Raw genomic sequence first — 14878 nt, forward strand, 5'->3', positions numbered from 1 at the left:
AGAAGTAATTAAGGTTAACTGAGGTTATTAGGGTGGGCCCTAATCCCATATGAATGGTGTTTTATAAGAAGAGGAAATTAGAACATGGGCATGTACAGAGCGACATCCATGTGAAGACACAGGGAGAAGATGGCCATGTACAATCAGGGAGAGACCTTGGAAGGAGCTAACCCTGTTTATACCTTGGTTTTGGATTTCTGGCTTTCATAACTGTGAGTAAATAAATTTCTGTGTGTAAACCACCTAGACTGTGTATTTTGTTATGGCAGCCCTAGTAAATTGCACACATGGGCAATTCCCTGCAATGTCTCTAGAATTTTGCCTAGTTGAAGAGTATGTTTCCTTACTGTCACTTTATTTATATCGATTATTTTTGTTTTCTAAAACAGCATTAAATTTTACATACTTTGGGTTAATCTTGAGAGATACCAATAATTTTGAACAAAAAATTCCATTTGCCCTTTATTTCTCAACTTAGAAGTAACCTCCTTTAGAAGACATGTCCTTATACCCATACTTTGGGCTCGTTGCACTTAGTGCTTGTCCTAACTCTAGCATTATGTTGTACTAAGCTGCAGTTGTACATTTTACTACATTTCTGTCCCACGTGCTGGTTGTCAAATGTCTGGGGTCAGGGACTGATTCTGGAATGTTTTTATATTCCTCCCACCTAGCATAGTGCCTGGCACAAAGAATGTGCTCAATAAGTATTTATGAATAAATTACTTTGCAGTTTGCTGCAGTAACTTTCAGTCCCCAAATATCAATGTCTTAAAACAATAATTTCCTGCTTATGATACTTGTTAATTTAGTTATGGAGGTTCTGCTCTCTGTCATCTTTATTCCTGGATCCAGCTTAATGGAATGGCCACCATTTAGAGTATTTTCTGTCACTGTGACACAGGGGAAGGGAGAACTTGGTAATCCTGTAGTGGCTAATACATTTTCACAGATAGCATGTCTGCTCACATTTCATTCATCAGAGCAAGTTCTGTGGCCACATAAATCAGTGTGGGGAAAGAATGACAATTCTAACATATGCCAGAAAGAGAAAAAAACAGAGGTATTTGTGAATAGCACCTGTGTACCACAAGCTTCTAGATTGGTACATGCTATATTGTTTTATTTATGATTTTGCCTTTTTAGCTTGATGTTTTTCTGCTATCTTTACCTTAGTGTGCATGACTTTTGCTAAAATATTAACTTTGAATTATATTTTTGCCATATTTAATCTCAATCCTATGATCTAACAGAAACTGTTCTGGGTTTTCTTTTGTATTTTGAATCTTATCTTCTTGATGGACTATATAATATAGTTCTTATAGCATATGATGTTACTTTAGTTCCATATTTTGTGCACAATGACCATGGATAGAACATCATAACTTTTCTGCTTCTCAGTTTCCTTATCTGTAAAATGATATACTATCTGAAGTTCCTTCTAGCTCTTTATTTCACATACGTGTTAAGTTTATATTATTAGTGATTATGTTACTGATGGATTTATTCTTTATCTGTTTGGTATAGAAGTCCATGGTTATTAGTTTATTAGTAGTAACTGCTTCATTATTTCAGTGTAAACTCTTTATAGGAGAGTTTTCTTGTATGATCTCAATTATAGACTGATTTTCTTGTCAAAACATAGCATCTCCCAATGTAGATGACTCTGATGTTACTGGGCAGAGCCACTTGAGCATATACTGGATTTTCTAAACGAGCCGGGGTAATAAGAAACCACAGTGAAAAAAATCAGTATGATGATTATCTATCTGTTCAGTTATTTATTTATTTTTTAATTTTATAATTTTTTAAATGTTTATTTATTTTTGAGAGACAGAGAGAGAGAGCACAAGCAGGGGAGGGGCAGAAAGAGAGGGAGACACAGAATCTGAAGCAGGCTCCAGGCTCTCAGCTGTCAGCACAGAGCCTGACACCAGGCTTGAACTCATGAACTGTGAGACATGACCTGAGCCAAAGTCAGACACTTAACCAACTGAGTCACCCAGGCGCCCCGATTATCTATACATTTAAAATTATGATAAAAAGTAACATAAAAGTATTCAAATCAAATGACAGTTTGGAAAAAATCTTTGCACATATAAAAATAAACAATGGATTTATATAATTATTATACAGAGAGATCTCATAAACTATTAAGAAAAGATAGTCTATACAGACACATACCCACATAGCCAATGAACATATGAAAAGATGCTGACGAGAATGGGGGAAGTGGGTACTTTCATACACTGTTGATAAAGTGTAGAATCCTTTCTGTATAAGGTAGTACAACACTCTGTGACATGTATTTTAAACATTTTAAATGTTTATCTACTTTAACCCAGTCACCCCAGTTCTTAGAATCTATCTTTTTGAAAGGATAGGGATGCTCAATGATGCACTGTTTCTAAAAACAAAACATTAGAAGCAATTTAAAAGTCTCTCAGTAAGGGAAAGTATATCCATAAAATGGGACTATATGCATATATTAGAATAAGGGAATAAGAATAAAACAACAGCTAAGATTTATTGAGTACTTGGTATGTTCTAGACAAAATCATATGTGCTCCTTTAAAGGTAGATTTATAACTGTGAAAGGTACTCATCACAACAAATGTACTCCTTGATCTCCCATGACCTATTTAACCCATCCCCCCACCCACTTCCCTCTGGTAACCATCAGGATTTTTTTCCCCCTATAGTTAAGATTCTGTTTTTTGGTTTTCTTCTCTCTCTCTCTCTCTCTTTGTCCTGTTGCTTGTTTGTTTTGTTTCTTAAAGTACACATATGTGTGAAATGATACGGTATTTGTCTTCTCTGACTTATTTCACTTAGTATAATACTCTCTAGCTTCATCTATGTAGCTGCAAATGGCAATATTTCATTTTTTATGGCTGAGTAATATTCCATTATGTATATATATCAATCTTTCTCCATTCATTAGTTGATGAACACTTGGCCTGTTTCCAAAATTTGGCTATCGTAGATAATGCTTCTGTAAACATAGCGGGGGGGGGGGTGTATGTATCCCCTTGGGATGTGTGCCGGGTGTTATATGGAAGTGTTGAATCACTATATTGTACATCTCAAACTAATATTACACTGTATTTTAACTAACTGGAATATAAATAAAAACTTAAAAAATATGCAGTGAGTGAAAAAGATTTCTGATCAATATGAAAATAAGTGTGAGTAAATAAATGCAAATATAAACATATTATTGTAAAGATCCAGATACTTACATTTCTGTATATAGCTATGTAGATGCAAATATGTTTGTATGAATATAGGAAAATTGGGGAAAGCTATACTCCAAAGAATAGTAGTTAACTCTAGGGATTGGATTACATAAGGGATGTTTTGATTTTTTAAGCATAAACATATTAATCTGTGGGTAAAGTTTTACTGTTTTTTATTGCTTTTCAAATAAAAAGTTAAATAAAACATGTTGGTGGTGATGATGCAGGAATAGAAGTGCTCTGCCTCATCATATCAAGTGTCATTTGATTTGTGAATATAGTTCTTGGGGGAAAATCTTGGGAGAAGAACAACACTAGTTTCATAGTTGGTCTAAGATCTATATGTTTCACTAAGTCGAGAACCATAATCCTCTCAATAATTTGTTAAAATATTTAAAAAATAGAAAATAGTTATACCTCTCATTGGGATCAGAAAAGGAAAGGGAAATTTGGTAGTTACTGTTGGGGAGGGGAAGGATGGAGAGGTACATTTTGAGAAAGAAGGTGTGGATGGTGTGATTTGGGTTTGGATTATGATAGTGTCACGTGGGGTTCTGATGCCTAAGGAATGGGGTGAAGCAAGAGAGGATAAAAGTTATTTGATTACTTTGCATATTTGCCTTTAGTTCTTCTATTTGCTGTTTTGCCATGAAAATAACTTCCAAATTCTCAATTGACAATGCCTGAGTTTAAGTATTAGATCTGCTTTGGAGGGAGCAAACCTTTATTGTTAGTAGTTCTGCTATCCTCATCCAGAGTCATCATCATCTTTTTTTTTTTAGTTTAATAAATATTTATTCCTTTAGTTGGACCACCTCTACACACAAAATATATATGGTTTAGGATCTTTTTTCAAGTGGAAGGAAATTTAGGTCTTAAGAGGTTTTAAGCCTGTTTTCTGGACATCACCTCAGCCTAAAACCCTTGAAAAAAATATAAAAATGGTTCAAGGAAAATCAGCAATTAGATTTTGAAATTTAATTAGATTAAATCAGCCAACTTAGAACTGAGGCAATTCGTCATCCAGAATCTTCTTAATGATTCTTTTATTTCCTTTCTTCCAGTGCCATGGAGAAGAGAAGCCAGAGTGTACACGGGAAAGGAGCAAAGGACCAAGACTATGTTTGAAGCATTTACGACTATAAAGTAGTTCAGCAGAAGGATTGGTTGCTTCTAGGATCCCTATTGTCCTCCACATCCCCCTTATTCTTACATGGCCATCCGACATCTCTCCAGATATCAGGTGGGCTATGATGTTAGTTTTCTGAAGAGTTCGCAAAATGTCATCAGTTTGCTGTCTATCCAGCTTTCTTGCTGTTGCAAATATGAGAGCTACAGTTTCTTTTTTTTTTTTTTTTACAAATAGTTTATTGTCAAATTAGTTTCTCCATAACACTCAGTGCTCATCCCCAAAGTGCCCTCCTCCATGCCCATCTCCCCCTCCCCCCCACACCCATCAGTCCTCAGTTCTTGTCAGCATTCAAGAGTCTCTCATGGTTTGCCTCTCTCCCTTTCCCCCACCATTTCCGCCCTTCTTCTCTCCCTTGGTCCTCCGTCAAGTTCCTCCTAATCCTCCTATACGTGCAAACATATGGTATTTGTCCTTCTCTGCCTGACTTATTTCGCTCAGCATAACACCCTCAAGGTCCATCCATGTTGCTACACATGGCCAGATTTCATTGTTTCTCATTGCCATGTAGTATTCCATGGTATAGATAAACCACATCTTCTTGATCCATTCATCTGTTGATGGACACTTAGGCTCTTTCCATGTTTTAGCTATTGTGGAGAGTGCTGCTATGAACATTGGGGTACATGTGCTCCTATGCCTCAGCATTTCTGTATCCCTTGGGTAAATTCCTAGCAGTGCTATTGCTGGGTCATAAGGGAGTTCTATTGTTAGTTTCCTGAGGAACCTCCACACTGTTTTCCAGAGGGGCTGTACCAGTTTACATTCCCACCAACAGTGCAGGAGGGTGCCCGTTTCTCCACATCCTCGCCAGCATCTCGAGTTCTCTGATTTGGAGAGCTACAGTTTCAAGCTGAAACTACAAGTGACAAGATTTTAAGTAATTAAATTACTAAAGCAATGCAGGTAAACTGAATGATGATAAAATTTAAAGAAAATTTAGCAGAAATCTAAAAGATATAAGTTTATAAAGAATGTATGAGCAATATAACTAAGTCAAAAATAACATAAGCCAAAAAATTACCAGTTTTTAAAAAATGATTTCAAATTATTTGTAAATACTTACTGAACATTTACTAAGTGCAATGTATGTTACTAAGTGCTTGCCTAACTTTTCAAATGGAATCTTTTCAGCAATTCTATTGGCTGTGTTCTTTTATTATTTTCATTATGAGGAAACTGAGGCACAAAGAATTTGGTTGACTTGCTGAAGGTCATGCAATTAATCAGTGTTGGAACTAGGACTGTAATTCAGGAAGTCTGAATCTCCAGTCTGTCTTCATATAATAAATAAAATGAGGTTACCACTTTTTCAGATATTAAAAGGCAGCCAGTTGAACAAAGAAAGAACATGCTGTATGAAATAGTTCAATAGCAGAAGATACTATAACAGTAAATGAAAGGAGAAATATTCTCAGATTGAAAGGAAGGAAAGAAAAGGAAAGCCTGTGAGCATTTTAGAGCATCCTGACCGTGGCAGCATGTCTGACCCAGGAAGACAGTTCTAAGAGATGCTAGGAGCTGTATTTAAGGTCCACAGAAATAAAACTGTCCATATTATCTTACTTTTCTTATGTATACCTTCAGACTTCTCTCTATTACTCAATAGCAAGTCTAGCTCTTGAACTCTGAAAATTCTACTGCAAATGTTGAAAAAAGATTCTTTTTATTTTAAATTATGTCTTCCATTGTTTGTAGGTATTATGTGCATTACATTTCTAAGGAATCATTCTTTTTTGCTTGAGGAATAAGACAGTTTAAAAATAACTTGTGTTGTGATTAGAAAAGTCTTTGTATAAAACACCTGAAAGAAAGTATGCACAAGCACTTGTATAATTTATGATGGGTTATAGCTTCCTTTTTTATTTTTTTAGATTGTTTTCCTAATAAAAGAAAATAAAAATTTTATTGAGGTATAATTGATTTACAGCATTATATAATTTCAGGTATACAACATAGTGATTCAACATTTGTATACATTGTGAAATGATCACCACAAAAAGATACCATACAAAGTTAATACAGTATTACTGACTTTATTCCTCATATCGTTACATTTCCATGACTTATTTATTTTATAACTGGAAATTTCTACTTCTTGATCTCCATCAATTCCCTGCCCCCAACCTTCCCAGCCCCATTCTTCTGGCAATCACCCATCTGTTCTATGTATCTGAGTATGGGTTTTGATTTGTTTTATTTTGTTTTTTAGGCGCCACATGTAAGTAAAATCATGCAGTAATTGTCTTTTTCTGTATGACTTATTTCACTTATCATATTACCTGTGAAGCCAATTGGTATAGTCACAAATGGCAAGATTCTATTCTTTTTTAATGGCTGAGCTATCTGTCTTGGAGAATGTTCTATGTGTACTTGAGGAGAATATATATTCTGCTGCTTTTGGATGAAATGTTCTGTATGTATGTATTAGCTCCATCTGGTCTAAGGTATTGTTAATACTAGTGTTTCCTTATAGATTGTCTGTCTGGATGATCTGTCCATTGATGTAAGTGGGCTGTTAAAGTCCCCTATTATCATATTGCTGTCAATTTCTTCCTTTAAGCTTGTTAATATTTGCCCTAACATCCAGATGGCCAACAGACACACCACCCATCATCAGGGAAAAACACATCAAGACCATGATAAGATACCATTTCACACCTGTCAGAATGGCTAAAATTAACAACATAGGAAATAACAGATGTTGGCAAGGATGTGGAGAAAGGGAAACCCTCTTACACTGCTGGTGGGAATGCAGACTGGTACAGCCACTATGGAAAACAGTATGGAAGTTCCTCAAAGAGTTAAAAATAGAATTACCCTATGACCTAGCAATTGTACTACTAGATATTTATCCAAAGGATACAAAAATACTGAACCAAAGGGGTTATATGCAGCCAAATTATGGAAAGAGCTCAAATGTCCATTGGCTGATGAATGAATAAAAAAGATGTGGTATATATATGCAATGAAATATTACTCAGCCATCATAAAGAATGAAATTTTGCCATTTGTAATGTAATGAATGGAGCTAGAATGTATTATGCTAAATGCAGTAAGTCAGAGAAAGACAAATGCCATATGATTTCACTCATATAGAATTTAAGAAACAAAACAGATGAACATAGGGAAAGGGGAAAATATATATATATATTGAGAGAGAAGCAGACCATAAGAGACTCTTAACTATAGTGAACAAACTGAGGGTTGATGGAGGGGAGGTGGGTGGAGGATGGGCTAAATGGGTGATGGGATCTATGGCCTTTCCACTCTGACTGCCCCTGATCTCGTCTGATCATAGATGCTAAGCAAGGTTGGGCCTGATTAGTACTTGGATGGGAGATTGCCTGGGAATAGCGGGTACTGTAGGCTTGGGCACCTGGGTGGCACACTCGGTTAAGCATCTGACTTTGGCTTAGGTCATGATCTCACAGTTTGTGAGTTCGAGCCCCCTGTCAGGCTCTGTACTGACAGCGTGGAACCTGCTTTGGATTCTGTCTCCCTCTCTCTGCCCCTCCCTGACTTGCACTGGCTCTCTTTCTTAAAAATAAATAAGCATATGAGGTGGGGGAGGGAAGAGGGGAAGAGGGATGATGGGCATGGAGGAGGGCACTTGTTGGGATGAACAGTGGGTGTCATATGTTAACGACTTGACAATAAACTATAAAAAAATAAGCATAAAAAATAAATGGGGGGCACCTGGGTGGCTCAGTCGTTTAAACATTTGATTTCGGCTCAGGTCATGATCTCACGGTTCGTGGGTTCGAGCCTTGTGTCTGGCTCTATGCTGACAGCCAGCTTGGAGCCTGGAGCCTGTTTCAGATTCTGTGTCTCCCTCTCTCTCTGACCCTCCCCTGCTCATGCTGTCTCTCTTTCTCAAAAATAAATTTTATAAAAACATTAAAAAAATTTAAAAAATATAAATGGGTGATGGGTATTCAGGAGGACATTTGTTGTGTTGAGCACTGGGTGTTATACGTAAGTGATGAATCACTAAATTATCTTCCTGAAGCCAGTATTACACTATATGTTAAATAACCAGAATTTAAATAAATATTTAAAGAAAAAAATGTTTACCCCACAAGTCTTTATTATGGAGCCCTGTGGGAAAAGTTCCTGCCTGGCTTTTTATGTCTTGTGTAATGTGTTAGTTTTTAGTTTTAAAAGCATGACTCTTGGAATGCTGGACAATAAGTTATATCTTAATTGGAAAAGACTATATATGTCATTATTTTTGTTTCAGCCTCATTCCACTTTTTTTTATATGCTCACTTTTATTTTTCTTTAATAATTTCCAGATCCAACTTTTGTAATCTTATTATAATTTATTTATATTTTTAAGCTGCTTTAAATACTTTATGGAGGCAATGAGAAACAATGAAATCTGGCCATGTGTAGCAACATGGATGGACCTTGAGGGTGTTATGCTGAGCGAAATAAGTCAGGCAGAGAAGGACAAATATCATATGTTTGCACGTATAGGAGGATTAGGAGGAACTTGACGGAGGACCAAGGGAGAGAAGAAGGGCGGAAATGGTGGGGGAAAGGGAGAGAGGCAAACCATGAGAGACTCTTGAATGCTGACAAAAACTGAGGACTGATGGATGTGGGAGGGAGGGGGGGATGGGCATGGAGGAGGGCACTTTGGGGATGAGCACTGAGTGTTATGGAGAAACTAATTTGACAATAAACTATTTGTAAAAAAAAAAATAAAAAAAAATAAATACTTTATGGAAAGGATGCAGCATAAAAGAATAAATAAGTGAAATGTTTGAAATGAAAAAACGCTTTGTATATATATTGGTGCTTCTGTGTCGGGTGTACATACATTTATAAATGTTATATCTTCTTGCTGAATTGATCCTTTTATCATTAAGAAGTGTCCCTATTTGCCTTTTTTATAATCTTTTTTTAAACTCTATTTTGAGTGATATGATAACTACAGCAGCTTTTCTTTTTCCAATTGCATGGAATATCTTTTTCCATCTCTTTCCTTTTTAATTTGTATGTATTCCTATTTCTGAAGTGAGTCTCTAGTGTATCTTGTATTTTTAAATCTGTTCATTCACTGTATTTCTTTCCTTTTTCTCTTTCATTCTTTCTTTCCTTCCTTCTTTCTTTCTTTCCTTCCTTCCTTCCTTCCTTCCTTCCTTCCTTCCTTCCTTCCTTCCTTCCTAGTTATCCATTTACACCTAAGGTTATTATTGATTGGTATGTGCTTACTGCCATTTTGCTGATTGTTTTCTGGCTGTTTCTGTGGTTCCTCTCTCTTCCTTTCTTTTTCTTTTTTGCCTTGTGGTTTGGTGACTTTCTTTAGTGTTATGTTTACATTCCATTCTCCTTTTCTTTTGTATATTTACTATAAGTTTTTACTTTGTGTTTACTGTAAGGTTCATATATATCATTCTGTATATGTATATAACAGTCTATTTTAAGTTGATAGCAACTTAAATTTGAACACATTCTAAAACTACATATTTACTCCCCTGTTCTGATATTTTGTGTGTTTGATGTCACCTTTTACATCTTTCTGTTGTATATATTTCTTAACTAATTATTTCTTAACTAGTTATTTTCACTAATTTTGTCTTTTGACCTTCATAGTAGCTGAATGAGTGATTGACTCCACTCCACTATATTGTTATTTTTTTCCAATGAGATTTTTACTTTTGTATGTTTTCTTGTTATCAATTGGTTCCATTTCTTTTCAGCTTAAAGAAGTCCCATTAACATTTCTTGTGAAGCCAGTTTACTAGTGATGAGCTTTCTTAGTTTTTGCTTGTCTGGAAAACTATTTCTCCTTCAAAATGGAACCATAACTTTGCCAGGTAGAGCATTCTTGGCTGAAAGTTTTTTCCTTTCAGCACTTTGAAAATGTCATGACACTGTCTTTTGGCCTGCAAAGTTTCTGCTGAGAAATCTACAGATAGCCTTTTGGAGTTTTCCTTGTATGTAAAATGTTGTTTTTCCCTCCCTCTGGATGCTTTTAGGATTCTCTTTAACTTTTGGACATTTTAATTTTATGTGTCTTGGTGTGGCTTTTTGGGGGTTTATCTTATCTGGAACTTTCTGGGTTTCTTGGACCTGGATACCTGTTTTCTTTTCTAGGTTAGGTAAATTTTCAGCTGTTATTTCTTCAAATAAGTTTTCTGCCCTTTTTTCTTCTTCTGGGACCCATAGAATGTGAATATTATTTAACTTGATGTTTTCCTGTAAGCCCCTTATCTTCATTAAAATTTTTTTCCCTTCCTCCCTCCCACCCTCCCTCCCTCCATTCTTTCCTTCATCCCTCTCTCCCTTCCTTCCTGCTGTTTCTGGGTGAGTTCCATTGTTTTGTCTTCCAGACTGCTGATCCATTCTTATGCTTCATCCAGTCTACTGTTGGACTTCTTTAGTGTATTTTTATGTTCAGTTATTATATTCCTCAGCTCTGTGACTTCTGTTTGATACTTATGTTTTCTGTTTCTTTGTTGAAGTTCCTACTGTGTTCACCCATTCTTCTCCTGAGTTCAGTGAGCATCTTTACGATAATTACTTTGAATTCTTTATAAGGTAGATTATTCATCTCCATATCATTAAGGTCTTTTCCTAAGATTTTTTTTTCCATTTGGAACATATTTCCCTGTTTTCTCATTTTGCTTAACTCTCTGTGGGTGTTTCTGTGCATTAGGCAAATAGCTACTGCTCTCATTCTTTAAAAAAAAATTAAAATACTCATTTTTTTTGAGAAAGAGAGAGTGACAGAGTGCAACTGGGGGAGATTGAGAGGGAGACACAGAATCTGAAGCAGGCTTCAGGCTCTGAGCTGTCAGCATCGACCCCGATGGGGCAACTGCTCTCATTCTTGAAAGTGTGGACTTCTATTGGTGATGATCCTTTTTATTAAACCTTGCCCTTGCTCAGTCAAATCTTTTTGATTGTCTAAACTTCCTAATTTATTGTTGATATGTTCCTGTTTTTGATAATTGCCAAGACTTGTCAGTGAGCCAAGGGGAAGAATCTCATTTAGCATTTAGTTTCAGGATGATTAAAGTCAGAACCTCAGGCAGCAACTTTTAAAGGATGTAAATGTAAACATTCCTGTATGGCCATAGTCCTAATCCTTGTTGGCCTCTAGATCTGGAGGTTTGGAGGTGACTCCTGGGCTACAGTTGCAGAACTCAGGACACCAGGTAAGTGTATAAACTCATTTCTGTGAGATCTTATTATCTTGTAGTGAGGCCAAGGGAGTATGCAAGGATGCATCCTCTGCTGATGTTTCTGGGAGCACCTCCTTAGCCTATAGATATGTGGGAAACCTGATCTCTGTCCTTCAGGCTGAAGCTCCAGACTAAGTAAATAGACCTTTTTCACAGAGAGACTGGGATTATTTTTCAGTCTGCTTTCTGTGCAGTGCCCTCGGGATGGTGGCCTGTGAAGAACTGTTTCTCTGATTGTTACTCCTGAGGAATGGCAGCCTCCTTGAACAGCAGGTGATCAAGGGGCATCCTTTATGTGGATTGTGTATGCCTGCTGGCTTTAGTAAGGCACCTGGACAGTGTTGGGGGATGGGCACACTGCCTAGTTTTAGAAAGGCAGTGGAAAGGTTTTGATTGCACTCATGGTGGGTTTTAGGAATACAGCAGGACAGTGCTGTGTGTGTGTGTGTGTGTGTGTGTGTGTCCTCGCCAGTTTTAGGCTGGGAGCAGGAGAATGCATACTTACCAACCCCATACAGGGAGTGAGGAAGTGCTGTAACTGCCTGTAGTATCTGGCTTCATCAAGGCAATGGGATAGTGCCATGACTGCTCACCCTGCCTGTCTTAGCAAGATCACAGAAGGGTGCTGTACTTAAGCTTACCCACTTGTGCTAGCAGGGTAGGTGGGAGTAAGAAAATGGCATCCACCATTGCCTCTGTCTCTGGGGAGAGTTTCACCTGTCCCAGGCTCCTTCAGTAGATGTTTGTAGATTAGCAAATAAATTACCTTCACATAAAGTCTAGGCACTTTTCGAATGCTATTTTTTTAGCTTGGTCTGTGGGCAAGCGAGACTCTACATGAGACCTTTAAAAGAGGAACCTCAGTTTCCTATAGGGTGTTGGATCACTTGGACATCCACTACACTGGCTTTCTAAGCCAGGCATTTTAGGGGGTCATTTTTCTGGTGCAGATCTTAGGGGTTAGGCGGGACACAAACCCCTTGGTTCTCCAGAAGTGCCAGACTAATGAGATCCCTCCCTGTTGTGTCACCATGCCAGGGATGGGGTTTTGGTGAAATCATGTTTCTGCCTCTCCTACATGTTTTGATGTGTTTTTTAAAAATTCTTTATTGTAGAGGGCAGTTCAACTAACTTTCAGATCATTTTCTGAGGGAAAGGATCCATATGTAATGCAATTTGGTATGTCTGTAGAAGGAACTGGATTTAGGATCTTACTGTGCTGTCATCTTGTGGAAGTCTCCATGGGTGACAGTTTTAATTATGTTTTGGGGGTGGGGGGATAATTTGCTTTATATAGAAACAGTGTAGAAGTGGGGGGAAGGATATGTTAGTGCTAGATATATTGAACATGTATTAAAATATATTTGTTGCTAGTTAAGTTGGATAAATCCCTTAAATATAAAATATTTAAAATTTGGGGGATACAGTTGACCATAGGTCCTCTTTCTTGACCTGCAAGGGGTGGTGATGGAGGAAGAAGAAGGCAGGGAAATAAATTTTTCATTAGAAGAATTTTTAACACAAAGTGTAAGGAAGTATTCTTCTTATTGTAGATACTGGCTATGCTTAATACATACAATGGGTGATTGTCAAGGGCTTACTTATAAACATCGTATATACTTTACACTGAAAAGATGAGAACATTTAATATGCCTAGTGAGGGTGGATTTGTGGAAATATCACTGTAAGTCCAGCAGTTACAGAGAATCTAATATTTTGAAATACCATTTTTTATTTCAAAATCTAACCTAGACTTTTAAAATATTTGAGTATCATTGGCTTCTAGCAAAATAACATTTTGTTGAAAATAACCCTCTCCCATCCAATCTGAATGCATTGAGACAGTAGTAATGTTAGTCGAAGTCTGAGACAAAATCTGCTTCTCTAAACTTGTTAGCAGACAAGCAGAATACATCATAAGAAAATGTGATATTGGAAAGTCTAGTTGGAATTTTTGTCTTTAAAATTTGTCTTAATATGGAGAGAGACTGGGTTCTCCAGTGCCTCTTTGCCCTGGCAGCATGATGAGGGGCTGCACACTGGTGACACAGCTGGAGGAGCCAAGGGTTATCCAGTGCTTTTTATTTCAACATTAAAATACTATACAGAAAGGGTCTGGCTTCCCACCTTTTAATATTGCTCAATCATTTCTTTTTATTTCTTGCTTCAGTGAGCACAGTATGTGGTTTTCAGGGGGAATTTATTAAAAGAGAACCCTTCACTGTTTTATGGGTGGATTTTAGAGAAATCTACAGTCAATGCATGTTTCTCAAATCCTTCACAACTGCTGTAATTCTCTGAATCTTGGTGAGGGCATGCTAAAAACTTGGCTCTTAATATATATTTTAATAAGTGAAAGAATATTTTGACATTAGCAAATGAAGATAAGTGTTTTATATAACATCAGCGACTCAAACCATGAGCATGGTTTTCTATTTTGGCAAATTGTACTGAGCGGATAATCATAATCTAATAGCAGGGCTGTTCTAAGCCCAGGACATTTTTCTGTTTCTGGTTTTTTGTTTTTTTTTTTAATTTCTGGGTAACTAAGATCATTGGGCGCAGTCTTGTTATTAGAATGGTTTTCTGATTTCCCTTCTTTTATCTTACCGAACTATACAAACTTTTTTGTATGTGTATTTATAATTTGGAGCCTATAGTCATTTTTGGGTTTTAAATTTGTGCTTTCCGTTTCAAGGCCACTCTCAAGCATTTCACAAACATCTCCTAAACCATAGTGAGTAAAGGATGACAAGAAACAAGACAGAGAAAGTGTTAGTATGTTAAGGAAAGGTCTGTCTTTTCAGTGGAGACCTTTGAAGAGACTGTCTTACAGTATGGTAGAGGCCATGCTTCTAATGACTGTATTCATTTGGAGTCTGCTTCATATAGATTCTGATTTAGAGCACAGGCTGTCATCTTTCCACTGGCTTAAAAAAGGTTTACACCAAATATACTCTTCAATAAATCCTTGATAATAAATTTATATTAATCCAGGTAATTCTCTAAGCCAGATATTTAAATTTCTGAAGAAGGTGTGTATAACAAATATAAATGAATGAAGCATATCATATTGAAACTAATATTGCCTTATAAATCACTGTGAACATAAAATACACATACACAAATAAGGCCCACTGGTTGGCTGGCTGTGACTCTTGTTTTATACTCACTTTATTTTCTGGCAGTAAGAATGCTTAACTGGATAATAGAGCTTTCTCTCTCCTGGCCCCTGAGAAACCAACCTCTCA

This window comes from Hyaena hyaena, unplaced genomic scaffold (assembly GCF_003009895.1).
Source record: "Hyaena hyaena isolate Hyena2069 unplaced genomic scaffold, ASM300989v1 scaffold_342, whole genome shotgun sequence".
Taxonomy (NCBI): Eukaryota; Metazoa; Chordata; class Mammalia; order Carnivora; family Hyaenidae; genus Hyaena; species Hyaena hyaena.